Here is a 20,304-nt window from a genome sequence, read left to right as displayed (position 1 = left end):
ACATGGAAACAGCTCAAGTGCCCATTGACCCATGAATGGATTAACAAATTGTGGTATATGTACACCATGGAATACTATGCAGCCATAAAAAGATGGAGACTTCACTTCTTTTATGTTTACCTGGATGGAGCTGGAACATATTCTTAATAAAGTATCTCAAGAATGGAAAAAAAAGTATCCAATGTACTCAGTACTACTATGAAATCAATATATAACCACCTACATACTCATATGAATGGCAAAACATAACTATAGTCCAGAAGGTGGAAGAGAAGAGGAGGGGGGAGATGTGGGAGGAGGGAGGGTATTTGGGGGGACCTCACCTGATGTGCATGATGCAATGGTACATTTCAAAACTATTAAGAAATGAGTATAATTGTGATGGATGTGTTACTTAGTTCAGTGTAAGCATTTCACATTGTATATCAAAGCAGTACCCTGAACCCCATAAATGCATCAATGTACAAAGTTATGATTTAATAAAAAATAATTAAAAACCTTTCTAAGCCTCTAAATATGCTCTCTCATATATAAGTAAGTGCATATTTGGTTTTTCTTATTTAAATATCTAGAAACAAGCTTATTTTTTAATCTAATTTTACTTAAGTACTTGTTCTTTCATTAAAAGTCATCTGATTAACAAAGTTGACACGTGGCATTGAAAGTTTACAATTGATTATGACTTCCTCTGCAAGTGAACAAATATTTTGTGAGAATGGGAGAACCTCGTGCCATTGAGATACAGTATTGCCGCAGGTATTGGAGAGGGATTAAGCTGAAATGGTGACATTGAGGCTATATTTGACTTTATGCCTATAACAGGGATTAGACTAGAGAATAACCTTTTGTGCATGGTAAAAAAGATTTAAATTGTAAAAGATTTAAAAAAGATTTAAATTGTAAACAAAATCGGGGATATAAGGAATAGTTAGAAATATGTTCTTCATAGCATAGACTTGAAGTCCGAATGATAAAAATCAGGTTGTTAAGAGAAAACTATAAGTAATTGATGTAGTTAAATTGTACATCATGTTCTTTATGTAAAATAATGATATTTCTCTTTCTTAGGGATATAGAAAGTCTAAAATGAAGGTGTGTTGCATTCCCCCCAAACCATATGCTGTCTCTTGTAATTACTTCTATTACACAGAAGAGAAATAAGGAGGTGACTCTTCAGGATGTTTTGAGGAATGAGTCTCAGAGACCACGTGTTACTGGGGCATATTATTTATAAAGTAATTTTCACATTTGAGACTGTGGAAAATATTGCTGCTTAGAACCAGTTCTGTTATGTAACAGAATTCATTTAAGATCTGCCCGGTAGGGTCGTCGTGCGCAGCTGCCATGGCAGCCGAGGAGAAGGACCCGCTGAGCTATTTCCCGGCTTACGGGAGCAGCAGCTCAGGCCCCTCTGGCGAGGAGGATAACGTTGAGCCAGAGGAGACAAGTCGCAGAGCCCCAGATGCGGCGAAATCTGCGGGCAGCTGTGGGAACAAGGCAGAGAAGCGGCTGCCGGGACCGACGAGCTGTTCAGCAGCGTGACTCGCCCAGCCTTCCTCTGCAATCTGCTCAACAAGCAGATAGACTGGGAGAGGCACGTCGTCAAGGCGCCTGAGGAGCTTCTCCCCGAGACGCCTTCCCTTTGACGCCAAAGTGCCTGCTGCAGCCTCCTGAAGGGGTCAGCCTTGGCGTAGTATCTCTGAAACTGGATTCTTCTTTGCCTCCAAAAGAATTCAAAATATGGAAGTCAAACTATGTTCCTCCTCCTGAGATCTACACTGCTGAAAAGAAACCTCCGCCTCCAGAGCTGGACATGGCTATAAAATGGTCTAACATATATGAGGACAATGGTGATGATGCCCCACGGAATGCTAGGAAAGCTAGGCTTCTGCCAGAAGGGGAGGAGACATTGGAATCAGATGATGAAAAAGATGAGCATACCTCTAAAAAGCACAAAGGAGAACCAGGGGAACCAGCGAAGAAGAAAAAGTAGAAAACAGATGATCAGAATTTCTGGACTGCTGAACTTACTGAAATATTTCTTTGGGCAAAATAAGTCTATGTTCTGGATTATTATGACACAACATCTCCATGAAGATACATATGTTAAGGAACTAATAAGTATTGCCTCAAGTACTTTCCACTGTAGAATTCATTTTTCATTTAAACATATGTATTTAAAACTCAAATGGTGATTGTGAAATTGACAACACTTGGAAATACTCTTCCTATCACAGAATTGGTAATATGCTTTGAGAATTTTGTCACGTGTTGACATGCCGATGTACTAAGAACCTTTTATAAAGGAATATATTTTTAACGTAAATATATTGTGATGTACTGTGAACTTGTAGGGTGCTTTTCAGTAGTGTCTGTACAGTGTAAATAGATCATGGAAATGAAATTACTTATTCAATATTACTATTACTGCATAACATTAACATCTGAATATTTGTACCCTCTTTGCCACATGTTTTAAGTTGTAATGATATTACCAGTGGGTGTCTCCTATGTTCCCGGGTGCTTTGTGCATATGTTATCCTTGATCCTTAAACAACCTTGTAAAGTAGGTGTTAGTATCGGTTTATAATAAAGAGTGCTTGAGTAACTTGTCCAGTGCCACACAGCTAGTGAGTGATTAATTTGGAATTTAATACAGGATACTTGAACTCCAAAATCATCACATTAAACCACCCACCTGTCAATCAAAAATTAGTCATCTTTCAGGAGTTGCATCAGTTGCCAACTCTTCCAGGCACTCTTCTGTTGTAGTTAATGGAGACCTTTTCCTCCTGACTCTATCACTGGACTTAATTATGCCTTATATTATGATTATTCATTGATTTCTCTACTGAATAGTAAGTTTACTAATAGAAGGCTCTTCTACCGGGTTGCCAAATTCAGCAAATTAAAAAATGGGATCCTACTTAAATTTGAATTTCAGATAAATAATGTTTTAATATATGTATTTAATATCTGATAACACTACTTCTGCATATTAATACTTCCTGTAACCAGATCTATTGTAATGTTTTCCATATAGTAATACTCAATAAAATGAACAAGAAGTAAAAAAAAAAAAAATGCCCAGTAGTATGTTGCTACAAGTCTATGGTGTTTGAAAGGCATGGCAGAGATTGCATTGCCTAAATCATCATGGTGGTAGCAGGTTTTCCAGGACGTGAGAGTTAGCCTTCTGCTTCCAGCACACACATGAATTCATCTGTGCAGTTTCAGTCTACTTGTACGATTCTGGTACTTCTGAATTTGTTTTAAACTTACGCTTCTTAACAATGTCTGCCTTATATAAAGTAGTAAGTACCAAGATTACTCACTTCAGTTTTATGGGGGACTTGTGGCAGCATTTTGGGCTGAATTTTTCAAGCAGTAGAATTGCTTTGGGGATAGTGATTGTCTACCATATATAATATTTCATATAGCTTGCTTTGATCAACAGTTAAAAAATGCAGGGTGGGATGGAAAGGAGAATATAGATATAAGTGGTGAGGTAACATATTCTTTAACAGGTGAAGCACTAGATAAGTAAATTATTTATAAGCAAGAGAAGACAAGGGGCAAAGTAAGTTTCAGTGTTAAAAACTAGCAGAAATGACAAGCACACCTAGTGCCTGGGTCCGTTTCCAGTACCCTTCTTCCGTAAAAGGACCCAGGGCACCTTGGAGAAAAATGGCTGATTCTAGTATTATTGGGGCAAGAAACACACAAGATGAGCTTGGAGCATCTTACAGTGCCAGAAAGTAAAGAGGTGCTTAGTAAAACCCCAAAACATATTAATGAGAGCATGTCAAAAGAGGCACAGAAGCCAACTCAGTGGCCAAAGATAGACTAATTTGAACAAAATAAAGTAGTATTGGATCATAACTCAAAGCATGAGTTCCTACCGATATGTGTAAGTAAATGGTGAAATAATAAATGAGAAAAGATATATCTCCTGTGCAGAAGAATTCCAAATAATTTATACACCCTGTCCTTAAGGAGGGGGGCATACACCCCACTCTGAGCTGCTCGTAGAGAATTTCTACTGTGTACAGTGTGGAAAGGGATGGGGTGGGAGAAAGAGCCACTTTACCATCGAGCATCGAGAAATGTCACAAACACGAACCCAGCCAGGTGAGCCAGGGCCACGTAAACAGTGGTAAATCATGCTGATAGTGTGTATCCTTGCTAAGAAATAATGAAAATGGTAATTTACTCTGTGGCCTTCTTCCCCCAAACCTGAAACCCCAGGCTAATGATGAGAAAAGCATCAGAAAAATTCCAGTAGAGGGGCATCTTACAATATGCTTGATCAATACCCCTCAAACTGTCAAGGTCATCAAAAATAAAGTCAGAGAAACTGACATAGCCAAGAGGATCCTAAAGATACAAAAGCTAAAAATAAGGTGGTACCCTGGGTAGGATCCTGTAACAGAATAAAGCCACTGCATAGGAGAGATGCGGCTGTCAGTCAACTGTACTTTAGTTAATAGTAGTGCATCATGTAATCACAGCACTCTGGGAGACCGATGGGGAGAACCACCTGAGCTCAGGAGTTTGAGACCAGCCTAAGTAAGAGTGAGACTTTTTCTACCCAAAATAGAAAAAATTAGCTGGGCATTGTGGCAGATGCCTAGTCCCAGCTACTCAGGAGGCTGAGGCAGGAGGATTGCTTGAGGTCAGGAGTTTGAGGTTATGTGAGCTGTGATGATGTCATTACACTCTAGCCTGCGTAGCAAGAGCAAGACTCTGTCTCAAAAAAACCCCCCAAACAAACAAACCAATAGTAATTGTAACAAATGTATCATACTAATGCAAATGCAAAGTGTTAATACTAGGGGACACATTGGGAAGTCCAGTGCACGTGGCCCCTTGTTTTAGAGTGTAGTGTACTTACCACGCCTTACAAGACCATGATGTGGTCCCATCTCTCTTTAATTCCATTTCTTGGCCCCCTCCTCCTAAGCACTGTGCCAGCGGAGGCTGGCCGTGTTCTGTTCCTTGACCATGTCAAGGACAATCCTGCCTTTCATTTGCTGTTTCCATCCTCTGGGTGTTCACATGTATCGTTCATTTCATTCTGATCTTTTGGTCAGAAAGATTAGAAAGGCCTTACCTGATTAGAAAGGCCTTTTCTGACCATCCTGCTTATAATAACTTTCTAAGCCTCTAAATACGCCCTCTCATATTTAAGTAAGTGTATATTTACTTACAGTGTGTAATGATAAAAGCTGTGTTGTTTTTCTTCATAATACTTAGTACAGCGGCTCTCAACCTGTGGGTCACGACCCGTAGGGACTGTATTAAAGGGCTGTGGCATTAGGAAGGTTGACAACCACTGACTTAGTATTTCCTGAAATTGTTTAACCTTTCCATCCAGTCCACCAGAAATCAGGTCACATGGGTTAGAGTCATTGTTAGTACTATTTATTCCAGAATCTGTAGCAACTAGAACCACCTCCTGGCACATGGTAGGTGGGCACCAAGTGAATACTATGTGAAGGACAGTTGTAGTCTCAAATTCTGTCTCATTCCTTTCTTCTAAATGCCTACAGCATGCTCTGTGTCTTTCATAAAAATTCTTCTCTGCTGCACATTATCTTTTTGTGTGTGAGACTTCATTTCCCTTCTAGATTGCTAACACTGCAGTAGTTGTGTATCTCTGACTTATCTCTACACTCCCTAATATCTAGCTGTGTGCTTGGCAAAAAACTACTGCTTAATAGCATGTGTGGGGTAAATACTACATATTTATTTGCATCTGCTTCGCATCTCTCCGCCAGTGAGAAGCCTCAGGAACTGCATAAAAAGTTGGATACATCTAACTTTTTTAGAGACTCCCTCAGGCCTTCCTTCCTTGCCACCATCTGAACTTCTTCATGCGCCAGCTCCTTGATTCTGACTTATTTGTCTTTGGTCTTGATTTCCCCTGCATCACATATTCTCTTTAGAATCAAACATCATAGCTAGGTGTCATGGCTTGGGCTGGTAGTACCAGCACTTTGGGAGGCTGAGGCAGGAGGATTACTTACTTGTGGCCACATAGTGAGTTTTGTAATACCCCTTACAAAAAGAAAAAAAATGTAGCACAAACATGCCAAAGCCCTGACCTAGAAATCCTGTAAGATGTCACCTCGTCTTTCCTGACAATTGTGGTTATGAGGCACTGAGAGCCTGTGATTGGCTAAACCCAAGGCAGGTTTTAACACACCTGTCTGAGGAGGAGACTCAACATTATGAAGGTATTCCGTGTCTTGCATGTGGCAATACACTTAGTGGGAGATTGAGTCCTTTACCCTCCTTTCCCAGCTCCTCATATTTATTAAGAATAACAGATAAAGTGCCAGCTACTGGGGACACTTACATCAATAAAGAACAAAAACTGAAGAACTCAACAATGCAAACAAACGGTCCACACATGTCACCCATTACTCACCTATGGAAAGCCTGGGCATTTATTCATCAAGCTTAACCCAGTGTCACCTATTCACCTGGTAGGTCTTGCCTGAATGAACTGTAGATACAGTTATTAGCTAGAAGTAAACAAATTTCTGCATTCAAGACTTCCAAACACTTCTGCCAAAGTGCTGGCAAATACTTCTAAATAAGCTCCTGTGGTGGAGAAAAGGGCATACTTTGCAAAGTGGAGATTTTTGTAGCCTTTCACAACCGAATGGAGCCTTAGCATGCTAAAGTTAATGACAAATCTGTCCCTGCAGGTACCACTAGATTTTTTGCCATCTCATGTTTGTATTTTTATTTTTACTTTCCTCTCCTAATGGATGACTAAGTCTTTTGGGGGGTTCTGAGGGAATAGTGATTAAGATTTCTATGTACTTCTCTACTTTGGGATGAATTTTCCTAAGGAGCCTCCTTCCAGGTTTTTCATAACACTCAACACTGTGTTTTTCATAATCGTAGGACCCCAGAGTTTTAGGGAATATTAATTTTTACTTATCTTTTTAGGTAGGGATAAGGAGGGAGAAAAGCAGATGGTACTAGAGGATGTCTTGCTTACAATTAGAGGAACAAATTGACCCAGGGAGGTTTACAAGAAGGAACAGATGATGTGTCAAGGGGGCTTCCAAGGACTGAACAGATATTTGGTCTGTGATAGGAGGTCTACAAGACTGACCAGAAAGAGGTAGAGAGCCCACAGTGTGGCTATATGGCCAAGGCCACAAAGCAGGGTACAAGCAAGGTGACAGTATCCCTAAATGAACTACCCTCATTACTGTAGTAGAAATCACACCCACCAGTGGCCATGACAGTTTACAAATACCATGGCAACCCCCAGGAATTGCCTGCCTTCCAAGGATAGGAAAGGGGAACCCTTGCCATTCTGGGAATGTTCACCCCTTCCAAAGAAACCCATGAATATTCCACTACCAGCTTAGCATATTATTAGGGATTAGCCTAAAAGGAGGCTTTTTCTTTCTTTCTTTCTTTTATTTTTTTTTGGAACAGTCTTACTTTGTTGCCCTCAGTAGAGTGTCCTGACATCATCCTCTTGCCTCAGCCTCCTGAGTAGCTGGGACTACAGGCATCCTCTGCAATGCCCAGCTAGTTTTCAGAGATGGGGTCTTGCTCTTGCTCAGGCTGGTCTTGAACTCCTGAGCTCAAGCAATCCACTGGCCTCAGCCTCCCAGAGTGCTGGGATTACAGGCATTAACCACCGCCCATGGCAAGCCTACTGTTTCTTATTGGCGCAGTCCACTCTTTCCCGACATTGGAAGTACACTATTTCTGTACTGTCTTTAAACTCTGGGTCCCCTCCACTCACAGTAGTAGACCCATTCCTTCTCTGGAATGTACTATGCTTTAATAAATATTGGCATTTTGCTTGCTTGCATCTACCTGGTCTAACAATTTGCTCTGTTGACTTGGTACCAGTAAACATTCTTTGGTACTGGGAACCAAGAACCAGGGAACACAGACCTGACATCTGGTCCCCCCACGTAACTGACAGTCAGTTGAGCCAAAAGAATATCTACGAAGTCATTGTGTTTTAAGACTATTTTTATGACTTTTAGGTATCAAGGATGGTTCAAAATAATTTTTGTAATTGTCAAAAGTAGCTTCATTTTGACATAACTATATTTCTTTGTTTGGGGAAAATATATATATTTTAAAAATTTAGATTAATATAAGGGTGCCTGTGATTAAGTTACATTGTTTGTGTTTGTTAGGTAAAGTCTAATTTGTAGTTGAGCCCTTCACCCGGGAAGTGTGCCTGTTATATGAGTTTACCAACCCCCTCCTCCTCCTTCCTTTCCCCCTAATCTCCCCTTGAATTTAAATGTGTTTTTCTTTCTTGTGGGCATTTGGTTGTTCATCTAATAGTTTTATATTAGTATTGAGTACATTGGATGCTTGCTTTTCCATTCTTGGGATACTTTACTTAAAGGATATTCTCCATATCCTTCCAGGTAAATATAAAATATGTACATTCTCCATCTTTCTTTGTGGCTGAATAGTATTCTATGGAATACATATAGCACAGTTTACCAATACATTCAGGGGTTGATGGGCACTTGGGTTGATTGAGCATTTTGGTGATTGTGAATGGAGCTACAATGAATATTCTAGTGCAAATGTCCTTGTGGTAAAATGATTTTCCTTCTTCTGGGTAGATACCTAGTAATGAGATTGTGGGATCAAATAGAAGGTTTATTTTTAGCTCTTTGAAGAGTCTCCATACTTCTTTTTTTTTTTTTTATTGAATCATAGCTGTGTACATTAATGTGATCATGGGACACCATACACTGATTTTATAGACCGTTTGACACATTTTCATCACACTGGTTAACATATCCTTCCTGGCATTTTCTTAGTTATTGTGTTAAGACATTTACATTCTACATTTACTAAGTTTCACATATACCCTTGTAAGATGCACCGCAGGTATAATTCCACCAATTACCCTCCCTCCGCCAACCTTCTTCCCCCTCCCTTTCCCCCTTCCCCCTATTCTTAGGTTATAACTGGGTTATAACTTTCATGTGAAAGCCATAAATTAGTTTCATAGTAGGGCTGAGTACATTGGATTCTTTTTCTTCCATTCTTGAAATACTTTACTAAGAAGAATATGTTCCAGCTCCATCCATGTAAACATGAAAGAGGTAAAGTCTCCATCTTTCTTTAAGGCTATATATTATGAAGTAATATTCTGGAATATTATGATTGCATAATATTCCATGGTGTACATATATCACAATTTATTAATTCATTTGTGGATCGATGGGCACTTGGGCTTTTTCCATGACTTAGCAATTATGAGTTGGGCTGCAATAAACATTCTGGTACAAATATCTTTGTTATAATGTGATTTTTGGTCTTCTGGGTATATGCCTAGTAGAGGAATTATAGGATTGACTGGCAGATCTATTTTTAGATCTCTAAGTGTTCTCCAAACATCTTTCCAAAAGGAATGTATTAATTTGCATTCCCACCAGCAGTGTAGTAGTGTTCCCTTTTCTCCACATCCATGCCAGCATCTCTGGTCTTGTGATTTTGTGATATGGCTAATCTTACTGGAGCTAGATGATAGTTTTGATTTGCATTTCTCTGATGATTAAAGATGATGAGCATTGTTTCATATGTCTGTAGGCCATGCTCCTGTCTTCTTCAGAGAAGTTTCTCAAGTCCCTTGCCCAGCCTGCGATGGGATCACTTGTTCTTTTCTTGCTTACACATTTAAGTTCTCTGTGAATTCTGGTTATTAAACCTTTGTTGGAAACATAACCTGCAAATATCTTTTCCCATTCTGATGGCTCTTTGCTTGCTTTACTTACTGTGTTCTTGGCTGTGCAGAAGCTTTTTAGTTTGATCAGGTCCCAGTAGTGTATTTTTGAAGCTGCTTCAATTGCCCGGGGGGTCCTCCTTATAAAATACTCATGCAGACCGATTTCTTCAAGGATTTTCCCTGCACTCTTTTCTAGTATTTTTATAGTTTCATGTCTTAAGTTTAAATCTTTAATCCAGTGAGAGTCTATCTTAGTTAATGGTGAAAGGTGGGGGTCCAGTTTGAGTCTTCTACAGATTGCCAGCCAGTTCACCCAGCACCATTTGTTAAATAGGGAATCTTTTCCCCACTGAATGTTTTTAATTGGCTTGTCAAAGATCAAATAGTGTTAAGTAGCTGGATTCATCTCTTGGTTCTCTATTCTGTTGCAGACATCTACTTCTCTGTTTTTGTGCCAGTACCATGCTGTTTTGATCACTATTGATTTATAGTATAGTCTGAGGTCTGTTAGCATGATTCCTCCTGCTTTGTTTTTATTTCTGAGTAATGTCTTGGCTATTCGAGGGTTTTTCTGATTCCATATAAAACAAAGTATTATGTTTTTGAGATCTCTAAAGTAGGACAGGGATTGCATTAAAATTGTATATTGCTTTGGGTAGTATGGACATTTTAATAATGTTGACTCTTCCCAGCCATGAGCATGGTATGTTTCTCCATTTATTAACATCTTCAGCTATTTATTTTCTTAGAGTTTCATAGTTCTCTTTATAGAGATCTTTCCTGTCCTTTGTTAGATAAACTCCCAAATATTTCATCTTCTTTGGTACTACAGTGAATGGAGTAGAGTCCTTGACTGTTTTTTCAGCTTGACCATTGTTAGTATATATAAAGGCTACCAATGTATGAATGTCGATTTTATAACCTGAGACGCTGCTGTATTCCTTGATTACTTGTAAGAGTTTTGTAGTAGAATTCCTGGTGTTTTCCAGATATACAATCATATCATCTGTGAAGAGCGAAAGTTTGATCTCTTCTGACCCTATATGGATACCCTTGATGGCCTTTTCTTCCGTAATTGCGGTGGCTAAAACTTTCATTACAATGTTAAAGAGAATGGAGACAATGGGCAGCCTTGTCTGGTTCCTGATCTGAGTGGAAATGATTTCAATTTAATTCCATTTGATACGATATTGGCTGTAGGTTTGCTGTAGATGGCCTCTATCAGTTTAAGAAATGTCCCTTCTATGCCAATTTTCTTGAGTGTTCTGATCATGAAGTGATGCTGGATATTATCAAAAGCTTTTTCTGCATCAATTGAGAGAATCATATGGTCTTTGTTTTTTAATTTGTTTATGTGCTGAATTATACTTATAGATTTACGTATTGAACCAGCCTTGAGACCCTGGGATAAAACCGACTTGCTCATGATGTATAATTTGTTTGATGTGTTGCTGTTTGTTAGGATCTCTTGAATAGTTTTGCATCTATATTCATTAGTGATATTGGTCTATAATTTTCTTTTCTTGTTGGGTCTTTTTCTGGTTTGGGGATCAGGGTGATGTTTGCTTTGTAGAACGTGTTGAGTAGTCTTCCTTCTTTTTTTACATTTTGGAACAGGTTGAGTAATATAGGTACTGATTCTTCTTTAAAGGTTTGGTAGAATTCTGACGTGAAGCCATCTGGTCCTGGGCTTTTTTTTTTTTTTAGGGAGGTTTTGTATGGTTGATGCTATTTCTGAACTTCATATGGGCCTGTTAACATTTCCACTTAATTCTGGCTAAGTCTTGGAAGGTGATGTGCTTCCAAGTATTGGTCAGTTTCCTTCAGATTTTCATATTTCTGAGAACAAAGTTTCTTGTAATATTTATTAAGGATTTTTTGAATTTCTGAGGAGTCTGTTGTTATTTCATCTTTGTCGTTTCTGATTGATGAGATTAGAGATTTTACTCTTTTTTTCCTGGTTAGGTTAGCCAAAGGTTTATCTATTTTATTGACCTTTAAAAAAACCCAACATTCTGATTTATTGATCTGTTGTATAATTCTTTTGTTTTCAATTTCATTTAATTCTGCTCTAATTTTGGTTATTTCTTTTCTTCTACTGGGTTTGGGGTTTGAACGTTCTTCCTTTTCCAGTTCCTTGAGATGTCCCATCAAGTTGTTAACTTCCTCTCTTTCCGTTCTCTTGAAGAAGGCTTGCAGTGCTATAAATTTCCCACTTAGGACTGCCTTTGTGGTATCCCAGAGGTTCTGATAACTTGTGTCTTCATTGTCGTTTTTTTCCAAAAATTTGGCAATTTCCTTCTTAATCTCATCTCTGACCCAGCTATCATTCAGCATAAAGTTATTTAACTTCCATGTTTTTGTATGAGTAAGTAGATTCCTGTTGTTACTGAGCTCAACTTTTATTCCATGGTGGTCCGAGAAGATGCATGGAATAATTTCTATTCTTTTACATTTACTGAGGTTAGACTTGAAGTTGTGATTGATTTTGGAGTATGTTCCATGGGCTGATGAGAAGTATGTGTATTCAGTTTTGTTGGGATGAAATGTTTTATAGATGTCTGCTAAATCCAAATGTTGGATGGTTAGGTTTAAATCTAAAATTTCTTTGCTCAGCTTCTTATTGAAGGATCGATCTAACACTGCCAAAGGAGTGTTGAATTCTCCAACTATTATGGAGCTGGAGGAAATCAAGTTGCTCATGTCTGTTAGAGTTTCTCTTATAAATTGAGGTGCATTCTGGTTGGATGCATAGATATTAATAATTGAAATCTCATCATATTGTGTATTACCCTTAACAAATATGAAGTGACCATTCTTATCCTTACTTACTTTTGTTGATTTAAAGCCTATTGTATCTGCAAGGAAAATTGCAAAACCTGCTTTTTTCTGATTACCATTTGCCTGAAATATGGATGACCATCCTTTCACCCTGAGTCTATATTTGTCTTTTAAGGAAAGATGTGATTCTTGTATGCAACAAATATCTGGCCTGAGTTTTTGTATCCAGTCAGCTAAGCCATGCCTCTTTAGAGGACAGTTTAAGCTGTTCACATTAATGGAGGATATTGATAAGTATGGTAAAATTTTGGGTATTGAGTTTTTGGAAAGTCCAGTAGACATTTTTATTCCTTTCGCCACTGTGGAAGTTGGAGTTTGATCAAAAGTTTCTGAGTGAGTTTACTTTTGTGGTAGAGGATTGGGCTAGTCGTTATGGAGGTCATTAAGCCTGAAGAGCTTCAACATATGAATGTCATTAAAGTATTTAATTTCTCTATCATAAATGAAACTCAGTTTAGCTGGATACAGGATCCGTGGTTGAAAGTTATTTTGCTTTAGGAGATTAAATTCGATGACTACCCTCTTCTGGCTTGAAAAGTTTCAGCAGAGAGATCTGCAGTCATTCTAATATTCTTCCCTTTGTAGGTAATGGATTTCTTACGTCTGGCTGCTTTCAGAATTTCTTCTTCATTAACTTTAGTGAAGATAATTATGATATATCTGGGGGATGTCTTTTTGGGATTGAGTCGTGCTGGGGTTCTGAAAATGTCTGCTATCTGAATTTCAGAATCTCTTGGCATGTCTGGAAAATTCTCTTCCATAATTTCATGGAGAAGGGCCTCTGTGCCTTGCGAGGCCTCTTCATCACTTTCAGGGATTCTAATGAGGCAGATATTAGTCTTCTTCGAATTATCCTCGAGCTCTCTGAGAGAATGATTCACTTTTGCTTTCCATTTTTCTTTCTCTTTGAGTGTTTGGGAGTGTTGAAAGGCTTTGTCTTCAGTTTCAGAAATCCTTTCTTCTGCTTGCTCCACTCTGTTACTGAGGGATTCTACTGTACTTTTCAGTTCTTTGAAGGCTGCAAATTCTTGCTTCAGTGTATCTAAATCTTTGGTGGTTTTGTCTTTAAATTCGTTAAATTCTTGAGACAACTTTTGAATTTCTCCTCGAATTCCTAATTCCGACTTTTGAATTGCTGCTCGAATTTCTAATTCCAAATTTTCTCCATTCTATTGATCCTGTTTGCAATCCAAATTATGAATTTGATTTCTGACATCTCGGACAGCTGTTTATGAGTGGGATCTTCAGATACATCTGCCATATCTTTCCTTGGGGGGGTTGATCTATTCTGGGTATTCATGTTAGCAGAATTTTTCGGCTCATTGCGCCCCATGATTGTTTTACACCATTTGATTTTTCCCCTAGAGCTTTGTTGAGGACCCGTACAATGCTATGGCTTGAGAAACTGGGGCCCTGTTTGGTGTGGTGGGGCTAAATGTTTCTGTCTTGTTTTCAGCTGGTTTCTGTTCGACCCTAGTGAAACAGTTACTCTTGGTTGAAGTCTCAGCTGTGGAGAAATACCAGCAATTAAATCACCCCAGCCACCACAGGCAACAATTGGAAAAGGAAAATCCAACCTTCCTACAACCACACACCCAGGGCACCACCTGAATAGTCCTCAGGTGATTGGCTCAGTTCCAAAGGTCCAAATCAATTGTCTCAGTCAGCAGGTGTCTCGGGTGGGAGAGTTTAAGAGGTCTCTGGGAACTGGATCACAGGGGTCTGGCGACTACTCTGATATGGCTTGCTCCAGTGCTGCGTGGAGTCAGGAGGAACCACCCAGCAAATAGATCAGTCTGGGAAGGTTGATGCTTCCTTCCCCACCTTGCACCTCTGTCACACCCAGTCACTGATAGCCCTGCAGTTGGCTGACCCAGTTGCCTGTAGTGAACAGATACTCCAGGGGTTTGCACCTGCCTGAATCACAATGAAATCTGTTTCTGTTCAGCCAGGCCACTGCGCTTTGCCTCTACCTAGCAGGGGGAGGTGAGGCCTGACAACCTCTGGTGCTTGATGAAGGTTGGGGGGTGTTCACTCAGTTCCAGCCCCGCCCCTGATTGATGTTACTAACAGAACAGAACAGAACAACTTTGCGGGATTTGTTTCTGTTCCTCCAATATTCCCCTGTCAGTTCTATCCTGCTGTCTTCCTTTGTCTAGTCTATAGGCTGACGATCCCCTGAGGGCCAGGTACATCTTAGGCTCAATAAAGCGGGTCCTCCCAGCCCCGCCCTGGGAACTTCTGGGGTCTGCGAGTGCGTTTCTAGTTCCTGCGCTCCACCGAGGTCGGTACTGCCTCAGGCAAATCCTTTACTCACGGGGCCTGCGTTTCTGTCCCAGATCTGTTCCTGGTGATTGCCGTCCTCCTCTGACTGGGGGTGTGGCTTCAGAATATCTGGGAGTGAGCTGTATTGTTGCTAAAAGATGGCTGCTGCTCTGTGCCTCAGGGAACCGCTGCTCTGGTGTGGTTCCCTCTCAGCCGACCGTCCTCTCCTTGCTCCCGTGCCCCAGAGCCAGCAATGACCAGCTGCAGTTTAGGCACTGTCCACACCCCTTGAGAAATCACCCAAGAATCCGGACTCCTGGGGGACAGGCCTCCAGACCTCAGAGTGAGAGTAGAGGGGAATGCTGGGAGCTCAGAGTTGCAGGTAGCGAATATGTACAGTTTTATACAGTTTTATGCCTGGCAGGAGAACTCTGTGGCACCCTAGTAGGGGAGATAGGTCCAGTTTTTAGAGGGTCTCTCCCGTGGAGTGTAGTGGGAGGACCTTTGAACTGTGCTTGTTTGTTTGTGGGGTACTCTGAGCCGTTCTCATGGGGGAGGGGATTCCCATTCGCTTGGTGATGGATTTTGTACCTTTTGTTTGTATCCTTGGGGTCACAGCTCGCCTCAGCGGGGTTGATGTGCATTCTTCAATCTTCTCTCTTAGTGCAGCTCAAATCAACCAGGTTACTTGCTAAATTTCTGTCCTTTAACTCTCCTTCTGGATAGGAGCCTCTGTGGAAAGCTGGCTTCAGTCACTCCATACTTCTTTCCTCCAAAAAGCCTACCTAAAGTGATCTACAGATTTAATGCAATCCTCATCAAAACACTGCATACTTTGAAGAACTTGAAAAAATAGTTCTTTGTTTCCTTTTTTAATTTAATTTTTTATTAAGTCATAACTGCATATATACTGTATATATTTTTAGTTCTTTGTTTCATATGGAACTAGAGAAAACCCTGAATAGCCAATGCAATTCTAAGAAATAAAAACAAATCTGGAGGTATAGCTTTACCAGACTTTAGATTATACTATAGGTCTGTAGTGATCAGAACTGCATAGTATTAGCACAAAAATAGAGACATAGATCTATGGAATAGAATGGAAAACCTAGATATGAAACAAGCCTCATACCACCATCTGATTGTTGGTAAACCAAATACGTGTACAAGAGGGAAAAGAATCTCTACTTAATAAATGGTGCTGGTAGAACTGGTTAGCCACATGCAAAAGACTGAAACTAGACCTGCCCCTCTCACCACCTACAAATACTGACTCACACTGGATAAAAGATTTAAATATAAGACATGAAACAATAAAAAAACTCTAGAAGAAAGTTGGAAAAACTTTTGATGATATTAGGCTGGGAAAAGATGTTATGAAGAAGACCCCATTGGCAGTTGTAGCAACAACAAAGTAAAATGGACCTGATGAAGCTAAAAAGTTTCTGCACAACTAAGGACACAACAATTAAAGGAAATAGACAACCTTCACAATAGGGGAAGGTATTTGCACGTTATGAAACTGATTAAGGTCTGATAACCAGAATCTACAGAAAACTCAAATGAATCAACAAGAAAAGAGCAAATGCATTTATCACTGGTGGGCAAGGGACATGAACAAGAAACTTATCCTGAAAACAGATGAATGGCAAACAAACACTTGAAAAACGCTCATCGTCCCTAATCATCAGAGAAAGGCAAATCAAAACAGCCTTCATCTATCACCTATCCCCATGATCATAGCTCTCATCAAAGTCCCAAAGCTGCAGATGCTGGTGGGAGTGCAGCGAGAAGGGAACATTTATACGCTGTTAGTGGGATTGTAAACAACTGCATTTCTTAAAGCAGAGAATTATCTTTGTGACAAGGCCCTGAATTAATTTATTTGCTAGATGACTTATTATTATTTTTTCGGGGGAAATAATTACTCATTCCAAATTTGTAGTCTCAGTTCTTAATTCTCTGTGAGCCAGATTCTTTATGTAAATTCCAGAAATAGCAAATTTTGACCTTTAAAGAAAGCGAATTTTCCTCCCCACATATCTTTAGAAAACTGTTTCCTTTTGATATCTTCCCCATTTCTTCTATTCTCATTTTGCTAATGAAAAAACTGTTTTCTTCTGGGTGAGCTTGAAGAGTTCATTTATAATTGATCTTCATTGAGATAAAATTGAAGCCTGTTTGGATAGAGAAGTCAATGTAGGCGTTTTCTGTTTCCCAGCCCCTACTGTTTTCTTTCCAGGTACCTAAAATGTCAGCTTTTGAATTTATTTTCTAGGATTTATGAATATTCATATTTGAGAACCTAAGCTACTACTGGTAGTCATCATTTTGGCATGACTTAATTAGATTTATTGCCATCACTGACTGGTTTCTGATGCAGTGAACTTCTGATGAGGAAGAATGTAAAAGTGTGATTTGGGGCTGTGGAATAATGCTTATAGCAGGAAACCTGCTAGGGTACTGTAGTTGGCAGCCTGAATGTTCCAAGAAGGGATTCAATTATTCCCTGAGAGATTATGAATGTCTGCTGTGTGCTGGGTCCTGTTTCGGTGCTGAGCATATGCAGTGAAGAAAACAGCCCCAGACTTTATGGACGCTAGGTACGAGAGGAGGTGATTTTGAGAAGCAGCTTGTTCTGGGAGCATGCCTTAAAGTAGTTAATAAGGTGGCCTACACCACATGCTATTCCTTGTTCGTCCTCAGCAGTTTTGCACTGTGATATGAATTATTCTGCTCTACACGCCATTGAATAGAGCAGTCAGTAGAATCATGTCTGAGTTTGTTCTCAGTTTTCTTCATTTCCTGTTCCAATTGTCATTAATACCTTATAGCTTTTTGACCCTTCCCTTTGAGACCTTAATGACCCTTTCATTCTTTCCTAACCCTAAGTCTAGTTGTGTTTTGCCTTATCAGATAAAAAATATTGCCACCATTATTAGTAAAAATATTAGGTATGTTTTGTTTATCTTTTCAAAAATTTGTTGGATAATAGAAAATTAGATATTAATGTAGTTCTTATAAAAAGTGTACTGAGTATATTTCTTGCTAATCTTAATTTTGGAGGTAGTCTACAGACTTCTAGAATGCAGTGGTGTCATCATAGCTCACAGCAATCTCAAATGCCTGGGCTCAGCCTCCTGAGCAACTGGGACTATAGGTGCCCACCACCACACCTCGTTAATGTTTATTTTGAAGAGATGGGGTTTCACTCTTTCTCAGTTTGGTCTCCAACTTCTGATGTCATGTGATTGCCTGCCTTGACCTTTCAACATGCTGAATTATATTTGTGAGCCTGGTCTAATATTCTTATTTGGGGTTTTTGCCTAAAGAAACCCTTTTCTCCACATCCAAGCCAACCCAAGAATATGGGGAAAGGAGAAAGGGTGGGAAGGGGATGGGGGAGGATGGGTGGAGGGAAGGTGATTGGTGGGATCACACCTACAGTGCATCTTACAAGGGTACATGTAAAACTTAGTAAATGTAGAATATAAATGTCTTAACACAATAACTAAGAGAATGCCAGGAAGGCTATGGTAACCAGTGTGATGAAAATATGTCAAATGGTCTATAAAACCAGTGTATGGTGCCCCATGATCACATTAACATACACAGCTATGATTTAATAATAAAATAAAAAATAAAATAAAAACAAAATAAAAAAAAGAAAAGAAAAGAAATTCTTGATGGATATCCATGAAACTAATAAATGATTGCTTATAAATATATGATTGCACTTGGAGGCAGAGATGATTAAGAAATATTTTTCACTGTATACTTTTAAAATAATGTTTTGGTTTTTTGAGCCATGTCACTGTATTACCCATTAAATATAAAACATTTTTAAGTGTTTGGAGCTTGCATATATATTAACATTGATAGTGGGTTTTGGAAATTTACTGAATGTCTGTTCTTGAGCAAAGAAAAGTTGATGCTTGGGCATGTAGATTGGGGTCCTACTTTTGAGACTTTTGGTTGCTGGTGATATTTTCTCTGTCGGCGAGCACTGGAACATTTTTCCTGGAACAGCAATCCTACCAGTAGGAAATTTAATGGAGCTCTTTTCATTGTGTTAGCTAGACAAGAAAACAGACAGAGGAACTAAATACCCAATATTTGCTTTCTAGGAGTAGCCATTACGTTTGTGTAAAATGTGAATAGAGAGAATGTTTTTGTTTTGTTTGCACATAAGAATGGCATAAAGGCTCTATAAACATGGACATACAGATACATACAATGAAAGGCTGCTTTTTAGTCTACTATTAATAGAAGAGTTTTTGTAAATACATATGGAAGGACGGTAAAATTGCTGCCTAAAAATTTGTAAGTTTTTCCATACATGCTAAGAACTTGAGTTCCTGGCTGGCTGAATCAAGCCAGCAGTGAATGGAATGCCTGGCACAGCCGTTCATGGGAGGGGGGTCTCTTTTCACTCTCAGGGCAGACACCTGACATCAGTATGTTTGGAATAACAATAACCACCTCTATCTTGGTTAGACATTTCTTGGTAATAATTTAATTTCTGTTGATAGAAGAGTTTATTACTAAAAGTATCACAGACATTAGGAAGTTTATTAATGAATTGAATTTATATGACATATATGCTAGATTTTATTTTATTTTCTTGCTTTGTTCTGTACATACTAATAATTCTCAAGATTTTTGGTGGTAGTGGTTCTCTCTTTTTGCTAGTTGGAAACTTTCATATTGTTCAGAAAGAGACAATCTTAGTAAAAAATTTGGAGATAGAAGCAGACTTGAATTATACTAAGAATCTGTTCTTGATGACTATATTTTTTTTATTAAATCATAGCTGTGTACATTAATGCAATCATGGGGTACAATGTGCTGGTTTTATATACAATTTGAAATATTTTCATCAAACTGGTTAACATAGCCTTCACCGCAATATGCTAGTAAGAAAATATTAGTTCTTTTTTCACGTGGGATTTCTCTACTGTTCTGTTCTAAAAGCAACTTTAGGATTGCTTTTTTTTTTTTTAATGGCCACATCACTACATTTGCCTTATATTAGGCAGGATGTGCCCATAACAGCTAACAGGACTGTCATTTAGCCTTCAGAATTCAATTTATAAAATGTCATCTTTATTTTGTCCCCTATCAACTGAGATAGTAAAGCTGAAAGCTGAACCAGGGGAAAGAAAGCAAATATTTGAAGGTGTGAATGTTGCAAGTGTATGACGGAAGGAAATGAGAATATCTACCTCTAGATAAGGTGAGAGAAACCATTGGTCTTTCTAGAATTCCACGTATTGGTAGAATGGAGAAGGTGATTTCCTTAAGATATTGTTCTCAGGTAGTGAAATAATTGAGTTAAATACTAAACTCACATTCATAGAGCCTACTAAAATCTTCACCAATGGGGTTCATAGTCTGGACTTTTTTCAGCTGTGGGGGAGGGCGTGAGGTAGGCAGGCAGCGGCACACTTTGGTGA

At 39.1% G+C, this 20,304-nt stretch overlaps 1 protein-coding gene and 1 pseudogene across 2 annotated transcripts in view; both read left to right on the top strand.

Moving 5' to 3' along the window:
- The window catches only part of SH3GL2 (SH3 domain containing GRB2 like 2, endophilin A1), a 224,436-nt gene that overhangs the window by 101,821 nt on the left and 102,311 nt on the right, over positions 1 to 20,304 (top strand). The gene's annotated exons all lie outside the window — the stretch shown is intronic.
- LOC128572155 (UPF0690 protein C1orf52-like) lies at positions 1,345 to 2,908 on the top strand (annotated as a pseudogene).

This window comes from Nycticebus coucang, chromosome 2, assembly GCF_027406575.1.
Source record: "Nycticebus coucang isolate mNycCou1 chromosome 2, mNycCou1.pri, whole genome shotgun sequence".
Lineage (NCBI taxonomy): Eukaryota > Metazoa > Chordata > Mammalia > Primates > Lorisidae > Nycticebus > Nycticebus coucang.
This window is presented reverse-complemented; position numbering and strand designations above follow the sequence as displayed.